Below are 24,613 nucleotides of genomic sequence, written 5' to 3' on the forward strand. Positions count from 1 at the left end.
GACTTGGGAGGGGGGTACTTAGGGGGGTCTTGTGGGGGGGAATTAGGGGTGTACTTAGGGGGGTCTTGGGGGGGTACTTAGGGGGGTTTTGGGGGGTGCTTGGTGGGGGTACTTAGTGGGATACTTAGTGGGGTCTTGGGGGGGGCTTGGGGGGGGGGGATCTAGGGGGGTTTTGGGGGGTTACTTTGTGGGGGTACTTAGGGCGGTCTTGGGGGGGGGGTCTTGGGGGGGTACTTAGGGAGGTACTTAGGGGGTCTTTGGGGGGGTTTAGAGGGGGACTTAGGGGGGTACTTACAGGGGTTCTTAAGGGGGTACTTAGGGGGGTACTTAGGGGGGTACTTAGGGGTGTACTTAGGGGGGTCTTGGGGGGGTACTTAGGGGGGTATTGGGGGGGGCTTGGTGGGGTACTTAGTGGGATACTTAGGGGGGTCTTGGGAGGGGCTTGGGGGGGGGATTTAGGGGGGTTTTTGGGGGGGTACTTTGTGGGGGTACTTAGGGGGGTCTTAGGGGGGGGGGTACTTAAAGGGGTACTTACGGTGGTACTTACGGGGGTGTTTGGGGGGGTACTTAGGGTGGTACTTAGGGGGTCTTGGGGGGGGACTTGGGGGGGGGGGGGTACTTAGGTGGGTACTTAGGCGGTCTTGGGGAGGGGGACTTGGGGGGTGGTACTTAGGGGAGTACTTAGGAGGGTCTTGGGGGGGTACTTAGGAGGGTACTTAGAGAGGTCTTGGGGTGGTACTTAGGGGGGTCTTGGGGGGGGCTTGGTGGGGGTACTTAGTGGGATACTTAGGGGGGTCTTGGGGGGGGGCTTGGGGGGGGGATTTAGGGGGGTTTTGGGGGGGTACTTTGTGGGGGTACTTAGGGGGGTCTTGGGAAGGGGGTACTTAGGGGGGTCTTAGGGGGGGGGTACATAAAGGGGTACTTACGGTGGTACTTACGGGGGTTTTTGGGGGGTACTTAGGGGGGAACTTAGGGTGGTATTGGGGGGGGGGGTACATAGGGTGGTACTAAGGGGGATCTTGGGGGGGGACTTGGGGGGGGGGTACTTAGGTGGGTACTTAGGGCGGTCTTGGGGGGGTACTTAGGGGGGTACTTAAGGGGGTCTTTGGGGGGGTTTAGAGGGGGACTTAGGGGGGTACTTACGGGGGTTCTGAAGGGGGTACTTAGGGGGGTACTTAGGGTGGTCTTGGGAGGGTACTTAGGGTGGTACTTAGAGGGGTCTTGGGGGGGGGACTTGGGGGTGGTACTTAGGGTAATACTTAGGGTGGTCTTGAGGGGGGACTTGGGGGGGCTTGGGGGGACTTATAGGGGAGACTCACTAATAGGAGGGTGATTTACTAGCGGGCCCCTCCTCTAAGTCCACCCCTTGTTGTGCCCCGACAGGATACTGGGAATATTTTTCCCTCAAGACGACCACATCGGATCATGAGGCCGCAGCAGCTGGACAACGGGATATACTCACAAATGGGACTTGACTCATGGAAGCGCCCAAGACCCTTTATTATTATTCCCTGACCCCAAGTGAGTTACCCTAGTCCCATATAAGTAATCCCTGACCCCAAGTGAGTTAACCTAGTACCTTATAAGTACTCCCTGACCCCAAGCAAGTTACCATAGCCCATTTATAAGTACTCCCTGACACGAAGTGAGTTACCCTAGTCGCATATAAGTAATCCCTGACCCTAAGTGAGTTACCCTTATCACATATAAGTACTCCCTGACCCTAAGTGAGTTACCCTAGTCCCATATAAGTAATCCCTGACCCCCAAGTGAGTTACCCTAGTACCATATAAGTACTCCCTGACCTAAAGCGAGTTACCCTAGTCCCATATAAGTACTCCCTGACCCAAAGCGAGTTACCCTAGTCCCATATAAGTACTTCCTGACCCCAAAAGAATTACTTTGCCCCTGTATAAGTACTCCCTGACCCCAAGTATGGTACCCTAGTCCCATATAAGTACTCCCTGACCCCAAGTGAGTTACCCTAGTCCCATATAAGTACATCCTGACCCCAAGTGAGTTACCCTAGTCCCATATAAGTACTCCCTGCCCAAAGTGAGTTAACCAAGCCCTTTTATTAGTACTCCCTGACCCTAAGTGAGTTACCCTAGTCCCATAGAGGTATTCCCTTACCCCAATTCAGTTACCCTAGACCTTTTATAATTACTCCCTGACCCCAAGTGAGTTACCCTAGTCCCATATAAGTACTCCCTGCCCAAAGTGAGTTAACCAAGCCCTTTTATTAGTACTCCCTGACCCTAAGTGAGTTACCCTAGTCCCATAGAGGTACTCCCTTACCCCAATTCAGTTACCCTAGACCTTTTATAATTACTCCCTGACCCCAAGTGAGTTACCCTAGTCCCATATAAGTACATCCTGACCCCAAGTGAGTTACCCTAGTCCCATATAAGTACTCCCTGCCCAAAGTGAGTTAACCAAGCCCTTTTATTAGTACTCCCTGACCCTAAGTGAGTTACCCTAGTCCCATAGAAGTACTCCCTTACCCCAAGTGAGTTACCCTAGTCTAATATAAGTACTCCTTGATTCCAAGTGATTTACCCAAGTCCCTTTATTATTACTCCCTGACCCCAAGTAAGTTACCCTAGTCCCAAATAAGTACTCCCTGACCCAAAGTGAGTTACCCAAGACACTTTATTATTACTCCCTGACCCTAAGTGAGTTACCCTAGTCCCATAGAAGTACTCCCTTACCCCAAGTGAATTACCCTAGCCCCTATATAAGTACCCCATGACCCCAAGTGAGTTACCCTAGTCACATATATGTATTCCCTGACCCCAAGCGAGTTACCTTATTCCCATATAGGTACTCCCTTAACCCAAATTCAGTTACCCTAGCCCTTTTATAATTACTCCCTGACCCCAAGTGAGTTACCCTATTGCCATATAAGTACTCCCTGACCTAATGCGAGTTACCCTAGTCCCATATAAGTACATCCTGACCCCAAGTGAGTTACCCTAGTCCCATATAAGTACTCCCTGCCCAAAGAGAGTTAACCAAGCCCTTTTATTAGTACTCCCTGACCCTAAGTGAGTTACCCTAGTCCCATAGAAGTACTCCCTTACCCCAAGTGAGTTACCCTAGTCTAATATAAGTACTCCTTGATTCCAAGTGATTTACCCAAGTCCCCTTATTATTACTCCCTGACCCCAAGTAAGTTACCCTAGTCCCAAATAAGTACTCCCTGACCCAAAGTGAGTTACCCTAGTCCCATATATGTATTCCCTGACCCCAAGTGAGTTACCTTATTCCCATATAGGTACTCCCTTAACCCAAATTCAGTTACCCTAGCCATTTTATAATTACTCCCTGACCCCAAGTGAGTTACCCTATTGCCATATAAGTACTCCCTGACCCAATGCGAGTTACCCTAGTCCCATATAAGTACTCCCTGACCCCAAGTGAGTTACACTAGTCCCATATAAGTACTCCCCGACCCCAAGTGAGTTACACTAGTACAATATAAGTACTCCCTGACCCCAAGTGAGTTACCCTAGTCTAATATAAGTCCTCCTTGATTCCAAGTGATTTATCCAAGTCCCTTTATTATTACTCCCTGACCCCAAGTAAGTTACCCTAGTCCCAAATAAGTACTCCCTGACCCAAAGTGAGTTACCCAAGACACTTTATTATTACTCCCTGACCCTAAGTGAGTTACCCTAGTCCCATAGAAGTACTCCCTTACCCCAAGTGAATTACCCTAGCCCCTATATAAGTACCCCATGACCCCAAGTGAGTTACCCTAGTTCCATATAAGTACTCCCTGAACCCCAAGTGAGTTACCTTATTCCCATATAGGTACTCCCTTAACCCAAATTCAGTTACCCTAGCCCTTTTATAATTACTCCCTGACCCCCAAGTGAGTTACCGTAGTACCATATAAATACTCCCTGACCCCAAGTGAGTTACCCTAGTGCTATATAAGTACTCCCTGAAACCAAGTGAGTTACACTAGTCCCATATAAGTACTCCCTGACCCCAAGTGTGTTACACTAGCCCCTTTATAAGTACTTCCTGACTTTAATTGAGTTACCCTAGTCCCAAATAAGTACTCCCTGACCCAAATTGAGTTACCCTAACCCATTTATAAGTACTCCCTGACCACAAGTGAGTTACACTAGTCCCATATAAGTACTCCCTGACCACAAGATTGTTACCCTAGCCCCTTTATAAGTACTCCCTGACACCAAGTGAGTTACACTAGTCCCATATAAGTACTCCATGACCCCAAGTGTGTTACCCTAGCCCCTTTATAAGTACTACCAGACTTTAAGTGAGTTACCCTAGTGCCATATAAGTACTCCCTGACACCAAGTGAGTTACCCTAGTCCCATATAAGTACATCCTGACCCCAAGTGAGTTACCCTAGTCCCATATAAGTACTCCCTGCCCAAAGTGAGTTAACCAAGCCCTTTTATTAGTACTCCCTGACCCTAAGTGAGTTACCCTAGTCCCATATAGGTACTCCCTTACCCCAATTCAGTTACCCTAGCCCTTTTATAATTACTCCCTGACCCCAAGTGAGTTACCCTACTCCCATATAAGTATATCCTGACCCCAAGTGAGTTACCCTAGTCCCATATAAGTACTCCCTGCCCAAAGTGAGTTAACCAAGCCCTTTTATTAGTACTCCCTGACCCTAATTGAGTTACCCTAGTCCCATAGAAATACTCCCTTACCCCAAGTGAATTACCCTAGCCCCTATATAAGTACCCCATGACCCCAAGTGAGTTACCCTGGTTCCAAATAAGTACTCCCTGAGCCCCAAGTGAGTTACTGTAATACAATATAAGTACAACCTGACCTAAAGCGAGTTACCCTAGTCCCATATAAGTACTCCCTGACCCCAAGTGAGTTACCCTAGTCCCATATATGTATTCCCTGACCCCAAGTGAGTTACCTTATTCCCATATAGGTACTCCCTTAACCCAAATTCAGTTATACTAGCCCTTTTATAATTACTCCCTGACCCCCAAGTGAGTTACCGTAGTACCATATAAATACTCCCTGACCTAAAGCGAGTTACCCTAGTCCCATATAAGTACTCCCTGACCCCAAGTGAGTTACCCTAGTCCCATATAGGTATTCCCTGACCCCAAGTGAGTTACCCTAGTGCTATATAAGTACTCCCTGAAACCAAGTGAGTTACACTAGTCCCATATAAGTACTCCCTGACCCCAAGTGTGTTACACTAGCCCCTTTATAAGTACTTCCTGACTTTAATTGAGTTACCCTAGTTCCAAATAAGTACTCCCTGACCCAAAGTGAGTTACCCAAGACACTTTATTATTACTCCCTTACCCCAAGCGAGTTACCCTAGCCCCTTTATAAGTACTCCCTGACCACAAGTGAGTTACACTAGTCCCATATAAGTACTCCCTGACCACAAGATTGTTACCCTAGCCCCTTTATAAGTACTCCCTGACACCAAGTGAGTTACCCTAGCCCCTTTATAAGTACTCCCTGACCACAAGTGAGTTACCCTAGTACAATATAAGTACTCCCTGACCCCAAGTAAGTTACCCTAGTACAATATAAGTACTCCCTGACCCCAAGTGAGTTACACTAGTCCCATATAAGTACTCCCTGACCCCAAGTGAGTTACCCTAGTCCCATATAAGTACTCCCTGACCGCAAGTGATTTACCCTAGTCCCAAATAAGTACTCCCTGACCCAAAATGAGTTACCCAAGACCCTTCATTATTACTCCCTGACCCCAAGTGAGTTACCCTAGTCCCATATAAGTACTTCCTGACCCCAAGTGAGTTAGCTTAGTACCTTATAAGTACTCCCTGACTCCAAGCGAGTTACCCTAGCCCCATTATAAGTACTCCCTGACCCCATGTGAGTTACCCTAGTCACATATAAGTACTCCCTGACCCCAAGTGAATTGCCCTAGCCCCTATATAAGTACTCCCTGACCCCAAGTATGGTACCCTAGTCCCATATAAGTACTCCCTTACCCAAAGTGTGTTGCACTAGCCCCTTTATAAGTACTCCCTGACCCACAGCGAGTTACCCTAGTCCCATATAAGTACTCCCTGACCCCAAGCGAGTTACCATAGTCCCATATAGGTACTCCCTTACCCTAGTTGAGTTACCCCAGCCCTTTTATAATTACTCCCTGACCCCAAATAAGTTACCCCAGTGCCATATAAGTACTCCCTGACCCAAAGCGAGTTACCGTAGTACAATATAAGTACTCCCTGACCCCAATTAAGTTACCCTAGTCCCATATAAGTACTCCATGATCCCAAGTGAGTTACCCTAGTCCCATATAAGTACTCCCTGATCACAAGTGAGTTACACTAGTCCCATATAAGTACTCCATGACCCCAAGTGAGTTACCCTTATCACATATAAGTACTCCCTGACCCTAAGTGAGTTACCCTAGTCCCATATAAGTAATCCCTGACCCCCAAGTGAGTTACCCTAGTACCATATAAGTACTCCCTGACCTAAAGCGAGTTACCCTAGTCCCATATAAGTACTCCCTGACCCAAAGCGAGTTACCCTAGTCCCATATAAGTACTTCCTGACCCCAAAAGAATTACATTGCCCCTGTATAAGTACTCCCTGACCCCAAGTATGGTACCCTAGTCCCATATAAGTACTCCCTGACCCCAAGTGAGTTACCCTAGTCCCATATAAGTACATCCTGACCCCAAGTGAGTTACACTAGTCCCATATAAGTACTCCCTGCCCAAAGTGAGTTAACCAAGCCCTTTTATTAGTACTCCCTGACCCTAAGTGAGTTACCCTAGTCCCATAGAGGTACTCCCTTACCCCAATTCAGTTACCCTAGACTTTTTATAATTACTCCCTGACCCCAAGTGAGTTACCCTAGTCCCATATAAGTACTCCCTGCCCAAAGTGAGTTAACCAAGCCCTTTTATTAGTACTCCCTGACCCTAAATGAGTTACCCTAGTCCCATAGAGGTACTCCCTTACCCCAATTCAGTTACCCTAGACCTTTTATAATTACTCCCTGACCCCAAGTGAGTTACCCTAGTCCCATATAAGTACATCCTGACCCCAAGTGAGTTACCCTAGTCCCATATAAGTACTCCCTGCCCAAAGTGAGTTAACCAAGCCCTTTTATTAGTACTCCCTGACCCTAAGTGAGTTACCCTAGTCCCATAGAAGTACTCCCTTACCCCAAGTGAGTTACCCTAGTCTAATATAAGTACTCCTTGATTCCAAGTGATTTACCCAAGTCCCTTTATTATTACTCCCTGACCCCAAGTAAGTTACCCTAGTCCCAAATAAGTACTCCCTGACCCAAAGTGAGTTACCCAAGACACTTTATTATTACTCCCTGACCCTAAGTGAGTTACCCTAGTCCCATAGAAGTACTCCCTTACCCCAAGTGAATTACCCTAGCCCCTATATAAGTACCCCATGACCCCAAGTGAGTTACCCTAGTCCCATATATGTATTCCCTGACCCCAAGCGAGTTACCTTATTCCCATATAGGTACTCCCTTAACCCAAATTCAGTTACCCTAGCCCTTTTATAATTACTCCCTGACCCCAAGTGAGTTACCCTATTGCCATATAAGTACTCCCTGACCTAATGCGAGTTACCCTAGTCCCATATAAGTACATCCTGACCCCAAGTGAGTTACCCTAGTCCCATATAAGTACTCCCTGCCCAAAGTGAGTTAACCAAGCCCTTTTATTAGTACTCCCTGTCCCTAAGTGAGTTACCCTAGTCCCATAGAAGTACTCCCTTACCCCAAGTGAGTTACCCTAGTCTAATATAAGTACTCCTTGATTCCAAGTGATTTACCCAAGTCCCCTTATTATTACTCCCTGACCCCAAGTAAGTTACCCTAGTCCCAAATAAGTACTCCCTGACCCAAAGTGAGTTACCCAAGACACTTTATTATTACTCCCTGACCCCCAAGTGAGTTACTGTAGTACAATATAAGTACTCCCTGACCTAAAGCGAGTTACCCTAGTCCCATATAAGTACTCCCTGACCCCATGTGAGTCACCCTAGTCCCATATATGTATTCCCTGACCCCAAGTGAGTTACCTTATTCCCATATAGGTACTCCCTTAACCCAAATTCAGTTACCCTAGCCATTTTATAATTACTCCCTGACCCCAAGTGAGTTACCCTATTACCATATAAGTACTCCCTGACCCAATGCGAGTTACCCTAGTCCCATATAAGTACTCCCTGACCCCAAGTGAGTTACACTAGTCCCATATAAGTACTCCCCGACCCCAAGTGAGTTACACTAGTACAATATAAGTACTCCCTGACCCCAAGTGAGTTACCCTAGTCTAATATAAGTCCTCCTTGATTCCAAGTGATTTATCCAAGTCCCTTTATTATTACTCCCTGACCCCAAGTAAGTTACCCTAGTCCCAAATAAGTACTCCCTGACCCAAAGTGAGTTACCCAAGACACTTTATTATTACTCCCTGACCCTAAGTGAGTTACCCTAGTCCCATAGAAGTACTCCCTTACCCCAAGTGAATTACCCTAGCCCCTATATAAGTACCCCATGACCCCAAGTGAGTTACCCTAGTTCCATATAAGTAATCCCTGAACCCCAAGTGAGTTACCTTATTCCCATATAGGTACTCCCTTAACCCAAATTCAGTTACCCTAGCCCTTTTATAATTACTCCCTGACCCCCAAGTGAGTTACCGTAGTACCATATAAATACTCCCTGACCCCAAGTGAGTTACCCTAGTGCTATATAAGTACTCCCTGAAACCAAGTGAGTTACACTAGTCCCATATAAGTACTCCCTGACCCCAAGTGTGTTACACTAGCCCCTTTATAAGTACTTCCTGACTTTAATTGAGTTACCCTAGTCCCAAATAAGTACTCCCTGACCCAAATTGAGTTACCCTAGCCCATTTATAAGTACTCCCTGACCACAAGTGAGTTACACTAGTCCCATATAAGTACTCCCTGACCACAAGATTGTTACCCTAGCCCCTTTATAAGTACTCCCTGACACCAAGCGAGTTACACTAGTCCCATATAAGTACTCCATGACCCCAAGTGTGTTACCCTAGCCCCTTTATAAGTACTACCAGACTTTAAGTGAGTTACCCTAGTGCCATATAAGTACTCCCTGACACCAAGTGAGTTACCCTAGTCCCATATAAGTACATCCTGACCCCAAGTGAGTTACCCTAGTCGCATATAAGTACTCCCTGCCCAAAGTGAGTTAACCAAGCCCTTTTATTAGTACTCCCTGACCCTAAGTGAGTTACCTAGTCCCATATAGGTACTCCCTTACCCCAATTCAGTTACCCTAGCCCTTTTATAATTACTCCCTGACCCCAAGTGAGTTACCCTACTCCCATATAAGTACATCCTGACCCCAAGTGAGTTACCCTAGTCCCATATAAGTACTCCCTGCCCAAAGTGAGTTAACCAAGCCCTTTTATTAGTACTCCCTGACCCTAATTGAGTTACCCTAGTCCCATAGAAATACTCCCTTACCCCAAGTGAATTACCCTAGCCCCTATATAAGTACCCCATGACCCCAAGTGAGTTACCCTAGTCCCATATATGTATTCCCTGACCCCAAATGAGTTACCTTATTCCCATATAGGTACTCCCTTAACCCAAATTCAGTTATACTAGCCCTTTTATAATTACTCCCTGACCCCCAAGTGAGTTACCGTAGTACCATATAAATACTCCCTGACCTAAAGCGAGTTACCCTAGTCCCATATAAGTACTCCCTGACCCCAAGTGAGTTACCCTAGTCCCATATATGTATTCCCTGACCCCAAGTGAGTTACCTTATTCCCATATAGGTACTCCCTTAACCCAAATTCAGTTATACTAGCCCTTTTATAATTACTCCCTGACCCCCAAGTGAGTTACCGTAGTACCATATAAATACTCCCTGACCTAAAGCGAGTTACCCTAGTCCCATATAAGTACTCCCTGACCCCAAGTGAGTTACCCTAGTCCCATATAGGTATTCCCTGACCCCAAGTGAGTTACCCTAGTGCTATATAAGTACTCCCTGAAACCAAGTGAGTTACACTAGTCCCATATAAGTACTCCCTGACCCCAAGTGTGTTACACTAGCCCCTTTATAAGTACTTCCTGACTTTAATTGAGTTACCCTAGTCCCAAATAAGTACTCCCTGACCCAAAGTGAGTTACCCAAGACACTTTATTATTACTCCCTTACCCCAAGCGAGTTACCCTAGCCCCTTTATAAGTACTCCCTGACCACAAGTGAGTTACACTAGTCCCATATAAGTACTCCCTGACCACAAGATTGTTACCCTAGCCCCTTTATAAGTACTCCCTGACACCAAGTGAGTTACCCTAGCCCCTTTATAAGTACTCCCTGACCACAAGTGAGTTACCCTAGTACAATATAAGTACTCCCTGACCCCAAGTAAGTTACCCTAGTACAATATAAGTACTCCCTGACCCCAAGTGAGTTACACTAGTCCCATATAAGTACTCCCTGACCCCAAGTGAGTTACCCTAGTCCCATATAAGTACTCCCTGACCGCAAGTGATTTACCCTAGTCCCAAATAAGTACTCCCTGACCCAAAATGAGTTACCCAAGACCCTTCATTATTACTCCCTGACCCCAAGTGAGTTACCCTAGTCCCATATAAGTACTTCCTGACCCCAAGTGAGTTAGCTTAGTACCTTATAAGTACTCCCTGACTCCAAGCGAGTTACCCTAGCCCCATTATAAGTACTCCCTGACCCCATGTGAGTTACCCTAGTCACATATAAGTACTCCCTGACCCCAAGTGAATTGCCCTAGCCCCTATATAAGTACTCCCTGACCCCAAGTATGGTACCCTAGTCCCATATAAGTACTCCCTTACCCAAAGTGTGTTGCACTAGCCCCTTTATAATTACTCCCTGACCCCAAATAAGTTACCCCAGTGCCATATAAGTACTCCCTGACCCAAAGCGAGTTACCGTAGTACAATATAAGTACTCCCTGACCCCAATTAAGTTACCCTAGTCCCATATAAGTACTACATGATCCCAAGTGAGTTACCCTAGTCCCATATAAGTACTCCCTGATCACAAGTGAGTTACACTAGTCCCATATAAGTACTCCATGACCCCAAGTGAGTTACCCTAGTCCCATATAAGTACTCCATGATCCCAAGTAAGTTACCCTAGTCCCATATAAGTACTCCTTGACCCCATGTGAGTTACCCTAGTCCCAAATAAGTACTCCCTGACCCAAAGTGAGTTACCCAAGCCTCTTTATTAGTACTCCCTGACCCCAAGTGAGTTACACTAGTCCCATATAAGTACTCCCTGACCCCAAGTGAGTTACCCTAGTCCCATATAGGTATTCCCTGACCACAAGTGAGTTACACTAGTCCCATATAAGCACTACCTGACCCCAAGTGAGTTACCCTAGTCCCATATAAGTACTCCCTGACCCCAAGTAAGTTACCCTAGCCCCATATAAGTACTCCCTGACCCCAAGTGAGTTACCCTAGTCCCACATAAGTACTCCCTGACCCTAATTGAGTTACCCTTATCACATATAAGTTCTCCCTGACCCCAAGTGAGTTACCCTAGTCCCAAATGAGTACTCCCTGACCCAATGCGAGTTACTCTAGTCCCAAATAAATACTCCCTGACCCCAAGTGAGTTTCACTATTCCCATATAAGTACTCTCTGACCCCAAGTGGGTTACCCTAGTCCCATATAAGTACTCCCTGACCCAAAATGAGTTACCCAAGACCCTTCATTATTACTCCCTGACCCCATGTGAGTTACCCTAGTCCCACATAAGTACCCCCTGACCCTATATGAGTTACCCTTATCACATATAAGTACTCCCTGTCCTTAATTGAGTTACCCTAGTCACATATAAGTACTTCCTGACCCCAAGTGAATTGCCCTAGCCCCTATATAAGTACTCCCTGACCCCAAGTATGGTACCCTAGTCCCATATAAGTACTCCCTGACCCACAGAGAGTTACCCTAGTCCCATATAGGTATTCCCTGACCCCAAGTCAGTTACCTTAGTCCCATATAGGTACTCCCTTACCCTAATTGAGTTACCCTAGCCCTTTTATAATTACTCCCTGACCCCAAGTGAGTTACCCCAGTGCCATATAAGTACTCCCTGACACCAAGTGAGTTACCCTAGTCCCATATAAGTACTCCCTGACCCTAATTGAGTTACCCTTGTCCCACATAAGAACTCCCTGACCCTAAGTGAGTTACCCTTATCACATATAAGTACTCCCTGACCCCAAGTGAGTTACCCTAGTCCCACATAAGAACTCCCTGACCCTAAGTGAGTTACCCTTATCACATATAAGTACTCCCTGACCCCAAGTGAGTTACCCTAGTCCCACTTAAGTACTCCCTGACCCTAAGTGAGTTACCCTTATCACATATAAGTACTCCCTGACACCAAGTGAGTTACCCAAGTCCCAAATAAGTACTCCCTGACCCAATGCGAGTTACTCTAGTCCCATATAAATACTCCCTGACCCCAAGTGAGTTACACTAGTCCCATATAAGTACTCCCTTACCCCAAGTGAGTTACCCTAGTCCTAAATAAGTACTCCCTGACCCAAAGTGAGTTTCCCAAGACCCTTCATTATTACTCCCTGACCCCAACTGAGTTACCCTAGTCCCATATAAGTACTTCCCGACCCCAAGTGAGTTACCTTAGTACCTTATAAGTACTCCCTGACTCCAAGCGAGTTACCCTAGCCCCTTTATAAGTACTACCTGAACCCAATTGAGTTACTCTAGTCCCACATAAGTACTCCCTGACCCCAAGTGATTTACCCTAGTCCCACATAAGTACTCCCTGACCCTAAGTGAGTTACCCTTATCACATATAAGTACTCCCTGACCCCAAGTGAGTTACCCTCGTCCCAAATAAGTACTCCCTGACCCAATGCGAGTTACTCTAGTCCCATATAAATACTCCCTGACCCCAAGTGAGTTACACTATTCCCATATAAGTACTCCCTGACTCCAATTGAGTTACCCTAGTACAATATAAGAACTCCCTGACCCCAAGTAAGTTACCCTAGTACAATATAAGTACTCCCTGACCCCAAGTGAGTTACACTAGTCCCATATAAGTACTCCCTGACCCCAAGTGAGTTACCATAGTCCCATGTAAGTACTCCCTGACCCCAAGTGAGTTACCCTAGTACAATATAAGTATTCCCTGACCACATGAGAGTTACCATAGTCCCATATAGGTACTCCCTTACCCTAATTGAGTTACCCCAGCCCTTTTATAATTACTCCCTGACCCCAAATAAGTTACCCCAGTGCCATATAAGTACTCCCTGACCCAAAGCGAGTTAACGTAGTACAATATAAGTACTCCCTGACCCCAAGTAAGTTACCCTAGTCCCATATAAGTACTCGTTGACCTCATGTGAGTTACCCTAGTCCCAAAAGAGTACTCCCTGACCCAAAGTGAGTTACCCAAGCCTCTTTATTAGTACTCCCTGACCCAAAGTGAGTTACCCTAGTCCCATATAGGTATTCCCTGACCCCAAGTGAGTTACCTTAGTCTCATATAGGTACTCCCTGACCCAATGCGAGTTACTCTAGTCCCATATAAATACTCCCTGACCCCAAGTGAATTACACTAGTCCCATATAAGTACTCCCTGACCCCAAGTGAGTTACCCTAGTCCTAAATAAGTACTCCCTGACCCAATGTGAGTTACCCAAGACCCTTCATTATTACCCCCTGACCCCAACTGAGTTACCCTAGTCCCATATAAGTACTTCCTGACCCCAAGTGAGTTACCTTAGTACCTTATAAGTACTCCCTGACCCAATGCGAGTTACTCTAGTCCCATATAAATACTCCCTGACCCCAAGTGAGTTACACTAGTCCCATATAAGTACTCCCTGACCCCAAGTGAGTTACCCTAGTCCTAAATAAGTACTCCCTGACCCAATGTGAGTTACCCAAGACCCTTCATTATTACTCCCTGACCCCAACTGAGTTACCCTAGTCCCAAATAAGTACTCCCTGACCCCAATTGAGTTACCCTAGTCCCACATAAGAACTCCCTGACCCTAAGTGAGTTACCCTTATCACATATAAGTACTCCCTGACCCCAAGTGAGTTACCCTAGTCCCACATAAGTACTCCCTGACCCTAAGTGAGTTACCCTTATCACATATAAGTACTCCCTGACCCCAAGTGAGTTACCCAAGTCCCAAATAAGTACTCCCTGACCCAATGCGAGTTACTCTAGTCCCATATAAATACTCCCTGACCCCAAGTGGGTTACACTAGTCCCATATAAGTACTCCCTAACCCCAAGTGAGTTACAATAGTCCCATATAAGTACTCCCTGACCCCAAGTGTGTTACCCTAGTCCCATATAAGTACTCCCTGATCCTAAGTGTGTTACCCTAGCACCTTTACAAGTACTCCCTGACTCCAAGTGAGTTACTCTAGTGCCATATAAGTACTCCCTGACTCCAAGTGAGTTACCCTAGTGCCATATAAGTACTCCCTGACACCAAGTGAGTTACACTAGCCACTTTATAAGTACTCCCTGACCCCAAGTGAGTTACCCTAGTCCTAAATAAGTACTCCCTGACCCAATGTGAGTTACCCAAGACCCTTCATTATTACTCCCTGACCCCAACTGAGTTACCCTAGTCCCAAATAAGTACTCCCTGACCCCAATTGAGTTACCCTAGTCCCACATAAGAACTCCCTGACCCTAAGTGAGTTACCCTTATCACATATAAGTACTCCCTGACCCCAAGTGAGTTACCCTAGTCCCACATAAGTACTCCCTGACCCTAAGTGAGTTACCCTTATCACATATAAGTACTCCCTGACCCCAAGTGAGTTACCCAAGTCCCAAATAAGTACTCCCTGACCCAATGCGAGTTACTCTAGTCCCATATAAATACTCCCTGACCCCAAGTGGGTTACACTAGTCCCATATAAGTACTCCCTAACCCCAAGTGAGTTACAATAGTCCCATATAAGTACTCCCTGACCCCAAGTGTGTTACCCTAGTCCCATATAAGTACTCCCTGATCCTAAGTGTGTTACCCTAGCACCTTTACAAGTACTCCCTGACTCCAAGTGAGTTACTCTAGTCCCATATAAATACTCCCTGACCCCAAGTGGGTTACACTAGTCCCATATAAGTACTCCCTAACCCCAAGTGAGTTACAATAGTCCCATATAAGTACTCCCTGACCCCAAGTGTGTTACCCTAGTCCCATATAAGTACTCCCTGATCCTAAGTGTGTTACCCTAGCACCTTTACAAGTACTCCCTGACTCCAAGTGAGTTACTCTAGTGCCATATAAGTACTCCCTGACTCCAAGTGAGTTACCCTAGTGCCATATAAGTACTCCCTGACACCAAGTGAGTTACACTAGCCACTTTATAAGTACTCCCTGACCCCAAGTGAGTTACACTAGTCCCATATAAGTACTCCCTGACACCAAGTGTGTTACCCTAACCCCTTTATAAGTAGTCCCTGACCACAAGTAAGTTACCCTAATCCCATATAAGTACTCCATGATTTCAAGTGAGTTACCTTAGTCCCATATAAGTACTCCCTGACCCCAAGCGAGTTACCCTAGCCCTTTTATAATTACTCCCTGACCCCAATTAAGTTACCCTAGTGCCATATAAGTACTCCCTGACCCAATGCGAGTTACCCTAGTCCCATATAAGTACACCCTGACCCCAAGAGAGTTACACTAGTCCCATATAAGTACTCCCTGACCTCAAGTAAGTTACCCTAGTCTCATATAAGTACTCCCTGACCTCGATTGAGTTACCCTAGTACAATATAAGTACTCCCTGACCCCAAGTAAGTTACCATAGTGCCATATATGTTCTCCCTGACACAAAGTGAGTTACATTAGCACCATTATAAGTACTCCCTGACCCCAGGTGAGTTACCCTGGTTCCAGATAAGGACAAGTTAACCCCCAAGTTAGTTACCTTAGTACCATATAAGTACTCCCTGACACCAAGTGAGTTACACTAGACCCTTTATAAGTACTCCCTGACCCCAAGTGAGTTACACTAGTCCCATATAAGTACTCCCTGACCACAAGTGTGTTACCCTAGCTCCTTTATAAGTACTCCCTGACTCCAAGTGTGTTACCCTAGTGCCATATAAGTACTCCCTGACCCCTAAGTGAGTTACCCTAGCCCCTTTATAAGTACTCCCAGATCCCAAGTGAGTTACCCTAGTACCATATAAGTACTCCCTGACCCCAAGTAAGTTACCCTAATCCCATAAAGTACTCCATGATTTCAAGTGAGTTACCTTAGTCCCATATAAGTACTCCCTGACCCCAAGCGAGTTACCCTAGCCCTTTTATAATTACTCCCTGACCCCAAGTAAGTTACCCTAGTGCATTATAAGTACTCGCTGACCCAATGCGAGTTACCCTAGTCCCATATAAGTACACCCTGACCCCAAGAGAGTTACACTAGTCCCATATAAGTACTCCCTGACTCCAAGTGAGTTACCCTAGTGCCATATAAGTACTCCCTGACACCAAGTGAGTTACACTAGTGCTATATAAGTACTCCCTGACACCAAGTGAGTTACACTAGCCCCTTTATAAGTACTCCCTGACCCCAAGAGAGTTACACTAGTCCCATATAAGTACTCCCTGACCCCAAGTGTGTTACCCTAGCCCCTTTATGAGTACTCCCTGACTCCAAGTGAGTTACCCTAGTCCCAAATAATTACTCCCTGACCCAAAGTGAGTTACCCAAGATACTTTATTATTACTCCCTTACCCCAAGCGAGTTACCCTAGCCCCTTTATAATTACTCCCTGACCACAAGTGAGTTACACTAGTCCCATATAAGTACTCCCTGACCACAAGATTGTTACCCTAGCCCCTTTATAAGTACTCCCTGAACCCAAGTGAGTTACACTAGTCCCATATAAGTACTCCATGACCCCAAATGTGTTACCCTAGCCCCTTTATAAGTACTACCAGACTTTAAGTGAGTTACCCTAGTGCCATATTAGTACTCCCTGACACCAAGTGAGTTACCCTAGCCCCTTTATAAGTACTCCCTGACCACAAGTGTGTTACACTAGCCCCTTTATAAGTACATCCTGACTTTAATTGAGTTACCCTAGTCCCAAATAAGTACTCCCTGACCCAAAGTGAGTTACCCAAGACACTTTATTATTACCCCCTTACCCCAAGCGAGTTACCCTAGCCCCTTTATAAGTACTCCCTGACCACAAGTGAGTTACCCTAGTACAATATAAGTACTCCCCGACCCCAAGTGAGTTATACTAGTACAATATAAGTTCTCCCTGACCCCAAGTAAGTTACCCTAGTCCCCAATAAGTACTCCCTGACCAAAAGTGAGTTACCCAAGACACTTTATTATTACTCCCTGACCTCAAGCGAGTTACCCTAGCCCCTTTATAAGTACTCCCTGACACCAAGTGAGTTGCCCTAGCCCCTTTATAAGTACTCCCTGACCCCAAGTATGGTACCCTAGTCCCATATAAGTACTCCCTGACCCCAAGTGAGTTACCCTAGTCCCATATATGTATTCCCTGACCCCAAGTGAGTTACCTTATTCCCATATAGGTACTCCCTTAACCCAAATTCAGTTACCCTAGCCCTTTTATAATTACTCCCTGACCCCAAGTGAGTTACCCTATTGCCATATAAGTACTCCCTGGCCCAATGCGAGTTACCCTAGCCCCTTTATAAGTGCTCCCTGACCCCAAGTGAGTTGCCCTAGCCCCTTTATAAGTACTCCCTGACCCCAAGTATTGTACCTTAGTCCCATATAAGTACTCCCTGACCCCAAGTGTGTTACCCTAGTCCCATAGAGGTACTCCCTGACCCCAAGTAAGTTACCCTAGTCTAATATAAGTAATCCTTGATTCCAAGTGATTTACCCAAGTCCCTTTATTATTACTCCCTGACCCCAAGTAAGTTACCCTAGTCCCAAATAAGTACTCCCTGACCCAAAGTGAGTTACCCAAGACACTTTATTATTACTCCCTGACCCTAAGTGAGTTACCCTAGTCCCATAGAAGTACTCCCTTACCCCAAGTGAATTACCCTAGCCCCTATATAAGTACCCCATGACCCCAAGTGAGTTACCCTGGTTCCATATAAGTACTCCCTGACCCCCAAGTGAGTTACCTTATTCCCATATAGGTACTCCCTTAACCCAAATTCAGTTACCCTAGCCATTTTATAATTACTCCCTGAAACCAAGTGAGTTACACTAGTCCCATATAAGTACTCCCTGACCCCAAGAGTGTTACACTAGCCCCTTTATAAGTACTTCCTGACTTTAATTGAGTTACCCTAGTCCCAAATAAGTACTCCCTGACCCAAAGTGAGTTACCCAAGACACTTTATTATTACTCCCTTACCCCAAGCGAGTTACCCTAGCCCCTTTATAAGTACTCCCTGACCACAACTGAGTTACACTAGTCCCATATAAGTACTCCCTGACCACAAGATTGTTACCCTAGCCCCTTTATAAGTACTCCCTGACCCAAAGTGAGTTACCCAAGACACTTTATTATTACTCCCTTACCCCAAGCGAGTTACCCTAGCCCCTTTATAAGTACTCCCTGACCACAAGTGAGTTACCCTAGTACAATATAAGTACTCCCTGACCCCAAGTAAGTTACCCTAGTACAACATAAGTACTCCCTGACCCCAAGTGAGTTACACTAGTCCCATATAAGTACTCCCTGACCCCAAGTAAGTTACCCTAGTCCCATATAAGTACTCCATGATCCCAAGTGAGTTACCCTAGTCCCATATAAGTACTCCCTGATCACAAGTGAGTTACACTAGTCCCATATAAGTACTCCATGACCCCAAGTGAGTTACCCTAGTCCCAAATAAGTACTCCCTGACCCAAAGTGAGTTACCCAAGACACTTTATTATTACTCCCTTACCCCAAGCGAGTTACCCTAGCCCCTTTATAAGTACTCCCTGACCACAAGTGAGTTACAATAGTCCCATATAAGTACTCCCTGACCACAAGATTGTTACCCTAGCCCCTTTATAAGTACTCCCTGACACCAAGTGAGTTACCCTAGCCCCTTTATAAGTACTCCCTGACCACAATTGTGTTACACTAGCCCCATTATAAGTACTTCCTGACTTTAATTGAGTTACCCTAGTCCCAAATAAGTACTCCCTGACCCCAAGTGAGTTACCCTAGTACAATATAAGTACTCCCTGACCCCAAGTAAGTTACCCTAGTCCCTTATAAGTACTCCATGATCCCAAGTGAGTTACCCTAGTCCCATATAATTACTCCTTGACCGCAAGCGAGTTACCCTAGTCCCATATAAGTACTCCCTGACCCAAAATGAGTTACCCAAGACCCTTCATTATTACTCCCTGACCCCAAGTGAGTTACCCTAGTCCCATATAAGTACTTCCTGACCCCAAGTGAGTTAGCTTAGTACCTTATAAGTACTCCCTGACTCCAAGCGAGTTACCCTAGCCCCATTATAAGCACTCCTTGACCCCATGTGAGTTACCCTAGTCCCACATAAGTACTCCCTGACCCTAAATGAGTTACTCTTATCACATATAAGTACTCCCTGTCCTTAAGTGAGTTACCCTAGTAACATATAAGTACTCCCTGACCCCAAGTGAATTGCCCTAGCCCCTATATATATACTCCCTGACCCCAAGTATGGTACCCTAGTCCCATATAAGTACTCCCTTACCCAAAGTGTGTTACAGTAGCCCCTTTATAAGTACTCCCTGACCCACAGCGAGTTACCCTAGTCCCATATAAGTACTCCCTGACCCCAAGCGAGTTACCCTAGTCCTATATAGGTATTCCCTGACCCCAAGTGAGTTACCATAGTCCCATATAGGTACTCCCTTACCCTAATTGAGTTACCCCAGCCCTTTTATAATTACTCCCTGACCCCAAATAAGTTACCCCAGTGCCATATAAGTACTCCCTGACCCAAAGCGACTTACCGTAGTACAATATAAGTACTCCCTGACCCCAAGTAAGTTACCCTAGTCCCATATAAGTACTCCATGATCCCAAGTGAGTTACCCTAGTCCCATATAAGTACTCCCTGATCACAAGTGAGTTACACTAGTCCCATATAAGTACTCCATGACCCCAAGTGAGTTACCCTAGTCCCATATAAGTACTCCATGATCCCAAGTAAGTTACCGTAGTCCCATATAAGTACTCCTTGACCCCATGTGAGTTACCCTAGTCCCAAATAAGTACTCTCTGACCCAAAGTGAGTTACCCAAGCCTCTTTATTAGTACTCCCTGACCCCAAGTGAGTTACACTAGTCCCATATAAGTACTCCCTGACCCCAAGTGAGTTACCCTAGTCCCATATAGGTATTCCCTGACCCCAAGTGAGTTACCTTAGTCCCATATAGGTACTCCCTTACCCTAATTGAGTTACCCTAGCCCTTTTATAATTACTACCTTACCCCAAGTGAGTTACCCCAGTGCCATATAAGTACTCCTTGACCCCATGTGAGTTACCCTAGTCCCAAATAAGTACTCCCTGACCCAAAGTGAGTTACCCAAGCCTTTTATTAGTACTCCCTGACCCCAAGTGAGTTACACTAGTCCCATATAAGTACTCCCTGACCCCAAGTGAGTTACCCTAGTCCCATATAGGTATTCCCTGACCCCAAGTGAGTTACCTTAGTCCCATATAGGTACTCCCTTACCCTAATTGAGTTACCCTAGCCCTTTTATAATTACTCCCTTACCCCAAGTGAGTTACCCCAGTGCCATATAAGTACTCCCTGAACCAATGCGAGTTACTCTGATCCCATATAAGTACTCCCTGTCCCAAAGTCAGTTACCCAAGCCTCTTTTTTAGTACTCCCTGACCCCAAGTGAGTTACACTAGTCCCATATAAGTACTCCCTGACCCCAAGTGAGTTACACTAGTCCCATATAAGTACTACCTGACCCCAAGTGAGTTACCCTAGTCCCATATAAGTACTCCCTGACCCCAAGTATGTTACCCTAGCCCCATATAAGTACTCCATGATCCCAAGTGAGTTACCCTAATCCCATATAAGTACTCCCTGACCACAAGTGAGTTACCCTAGTACTAAATAAGTACTCCCTGACCCAAAGTGAGTTATCCTTATCACATATAAGTACTCCCTGACCCCAAGTGAGTTACCCAAGTCCCAAATAAGTACTCCCTGACCCAATGCGAGTTACTCTAGTCCCATATAAATACTCCCTGACCCCAAATGAGTTACACTAGTCCCATATAAGTACTCCCTGACACCAAGTGAGTTACCCTAGCCCCTTCATAAGTACTCCCTGACCACAAGTGAGTTACACTAGTCCCATATAAGTACTCCCTGACCACAAGATTGTTACACTAGCCCCTTTATAAGTACTCCCTGACTCCAATTGAGTTACCCTAGTACAATATAAGAACTCCCTGACCCCAAGTAAGTTACCCTAGTACAATATAAGTACTCCCTGACCCCAAGTGAGTTACACTAGTCCCATATAAGTACTCCCTGACCCCAAGTGAGTTACCCTAGTCCCATATAAGTACTCCCTGACCCCAAGTGAGTTACCCTAGTACAATATAAGTAATCCCTGACCACAAGTGAGTTACCATAGTCCCATATAGGTACTCCCTTACCCTAATTGAGTTACCCCAGCCCTTTTATAATCACTCCCTTACCGCAAATAAGTTACCCCAGTGCCATATAAGTACTCCCTGACCCAAAGCGAGTTACCGTAGTACAATATAAGTACTCCCTGACCACAAGTAAGTTACCCTAGTCCCATATAAGTACTCCATGATCCCAAGTGAGTTACCCTAGTCCCATATAAGTACTCCCTTATCACAAGTGAGTTCCACTAGTCCCATATAAGTACTCCCTGACCCAAAGCGAGTTACCGTAGTACAATATAAGTACTCCCTGACCCCAAGTAAGTTACCCTAGTCCCATATAAGTACTCCTTGACCCCATGTGAGTTACCGTAGTCCCAAATAAGTACTCCCTGACCCAAAGTGAGTTACCCAAGCCTCTTTATTAGTACTCCCTGACCCCAAGTGAGTTACCCTAGTCACATATAAGTACTCCCTGACCCCAAGTGAGTTACACTAGTCCCATATAAGTACTCCCTGACCCCAAGTGAGTTACCCTAGTCCCATATAGGTATTCCCTGACCCCAAGTGAGTTACCTTAGTCCCATATAGGTACTCCCTGACCCAATGCGAGTTACTCTAGTCCCATATAAATACTCCCTGACCCCAAGTGAGTTACACTGTTCCCATATAAGTACTCCCTGACCCCAAGTGAGTTACCCTAGTCCTAAATAAGTACTCCCTGACCCAAAGTGAGTTACCCAAGACCCTTCATTATTACTCCCTGACCGCAACTGATTTACCCTAGTCCCATATAAGTACTTCCTGACCCCAAGTGAGTTACCTTAGTACCTTATAAGTACACCCTGACTCCAAGCGAGTTACCCTAGCCCCTTTATAAGTACTCCCTGACCCCAATTGAGTTACCCTAGTCCTACATAAGAAATCCCTGACCCTAAGTGAGTTACCCTTATCACATATAAGTACTCCCTGACCCCAAGTGAGTTACCCAAGTCCCAAATAAGTACTCCCTGACCCAATGCGAGTTACTCTAGTCCCATATAAATACTCCCTGACCCCAAGTGAGTTACACTAGTCCCATATAAGTACTCCCTGACCCCAAGTGAGTTACCCTAGTCCTAAATAAGTACTCCCTGACCCAAAGTGAGTTACCCAAGACCCTTCATTATTACACCCTGACCCCAACTGAGTTACCCTAGTCCCATATAAGTACTTCCTGACCCCAAGTGAGTTACCTTAGTACCTTATAAGTACACCCTGACTCCAAGCGAGTTACCCTTGCCCCTTTATAAGTACTCCCTGACCCCAATTGAGTTACCCTAGTCCCACATAAGAACTCCCTGACCCTAAGTGAGTTACCCTTATCACATATAAGTACTCCCTGACCCCAAGTGAGTTACCCAAGTCCCAAATAAGTACTCCCTGACCCAATGCGAGTTACTCTAGTCCCATATAAATACTCCCTGACCCCAAGTGGGTTACACTAGTCCCATATAAGTACTCCCTGACCCCAAGTGAGTTACCCTAGTCCTAAATAAGTACTCCCTAACCCAATGCGAGTTACCCTAGTCCCATATAAGTACTCCCTGACACCAAGTGAGTTACAATAGTCCCATATAAGTACTTCCTGGCCCCAAGTGTGTTACCCTAGTCCCATATAAGTACTCCCTGACCCCAAGTGAGTTACACTAGTCCCATATAAGTACTCCCTGACCCCAAGTGAGTTACCCTAGTCCCATATAAGTACTCCCTGACCCCAAGTGAGTTACCCTAGTACAATATAAGTACTCCCTGACCCCAAGTAAGTTACCCTAGTCCCTTATAAGTACTCCATGATCCCAAGTGAGTTACCCTAGTCCCATATAATTACTCCTTGACCGCAAGCGAGTTACCCTAGTCCCATATAAGTACTCCCTGACCCAAAATGAGTTACCCAAGACCCCTCATTATTACTCCCTGACCCCAAGTGAGTTACCCTAGTCCCATATAAGTACTTCCTGACCCACAGCGAGTTACCCTAGTCCCATATAAGTACTCCCTGACCCCAAGCGAGTTACCCTAGTCCTATATAGGTATTCCCTGACCCCAAGTGAGTTACCATAGTCCCATATAGGTACTCCCTTACCCTAATTGAGTTACCCCAGCCCTTTTATAATTACTCCCTAACCCCAAATAAGTTACCCCAGTGCCATATAAGTACTCCCTGACCCAAAGCGAGTTACCGTAGTACAATATAAGTACTCCCTGACCCCAAGTAAGTTACCCTAGTCCCATATAAGTACTCCCTGATCACAAGTGAGTTACACTAGTCCCATATAAGTACTCCATGACCCCAAGTGAGTTACCCTAGTCCCATATAAGTACTACATGATCCCAAGTAAGTTACCGTAGTCCCATATAAGTACTCCTTGACCCCATGTGAGTTACCCTAGTCCCAAATAAGTACTCCCTGACCCAAAGTGAGTTACACTAGTCCCATATAAGTACTCCCTGACCACAAGATTGTTACCCTAGCCCCTTTATAAGTACTCCCTGACCCAAAGTGAGTTACCCAAGACACTTTATTATTACTCCCTTACCCCAAGCGAGTTACCCTAGCCCCTTTATAAGTACTCCCTGACCACAAGTGAGTTACCCTAGTACAATATAAGTACTCCCTGATCCCAAGTAAGTTACCCTAGTACAATATAAGTACTCCCTGACCCCAAGTGAGTTACACTAGTCCCATATAAGTACTCCCTGACCCCAAGTGAGTTACCCTAGTCCCATATAGGTACTCCCTTACCCTAATTGAGTTACCCCAGCCCTTTTATAATTACTCCCTGACCCCAAATAAGTTACCCCAGTGCCATATAAGTACTCCCTGACCCAAAGCGAGTTACCGTAGTACAATATAAGTACTCCCTGACCCCAAGTAAGTTACCCTAGTCCCATATAAGTACTCCATGATCCCAAGTGAGTTACCCTA

Source organism: Prorops nasuta, unplaced genomic scaffold (assembly GCF_024137725.1).
Source record: "Prorops nasuta isolate Cenicafe-Biocafe unplaced genomic scaffold, Cenicafe_Pnas_1.2 PNAS00043, whole genome shotgun sequence".
NCBI lineage: Eukaryota > Metazoa > Arthropoda > Insecta > Hymenoptera > Bethylidae > Prorops > Prorops nasuta.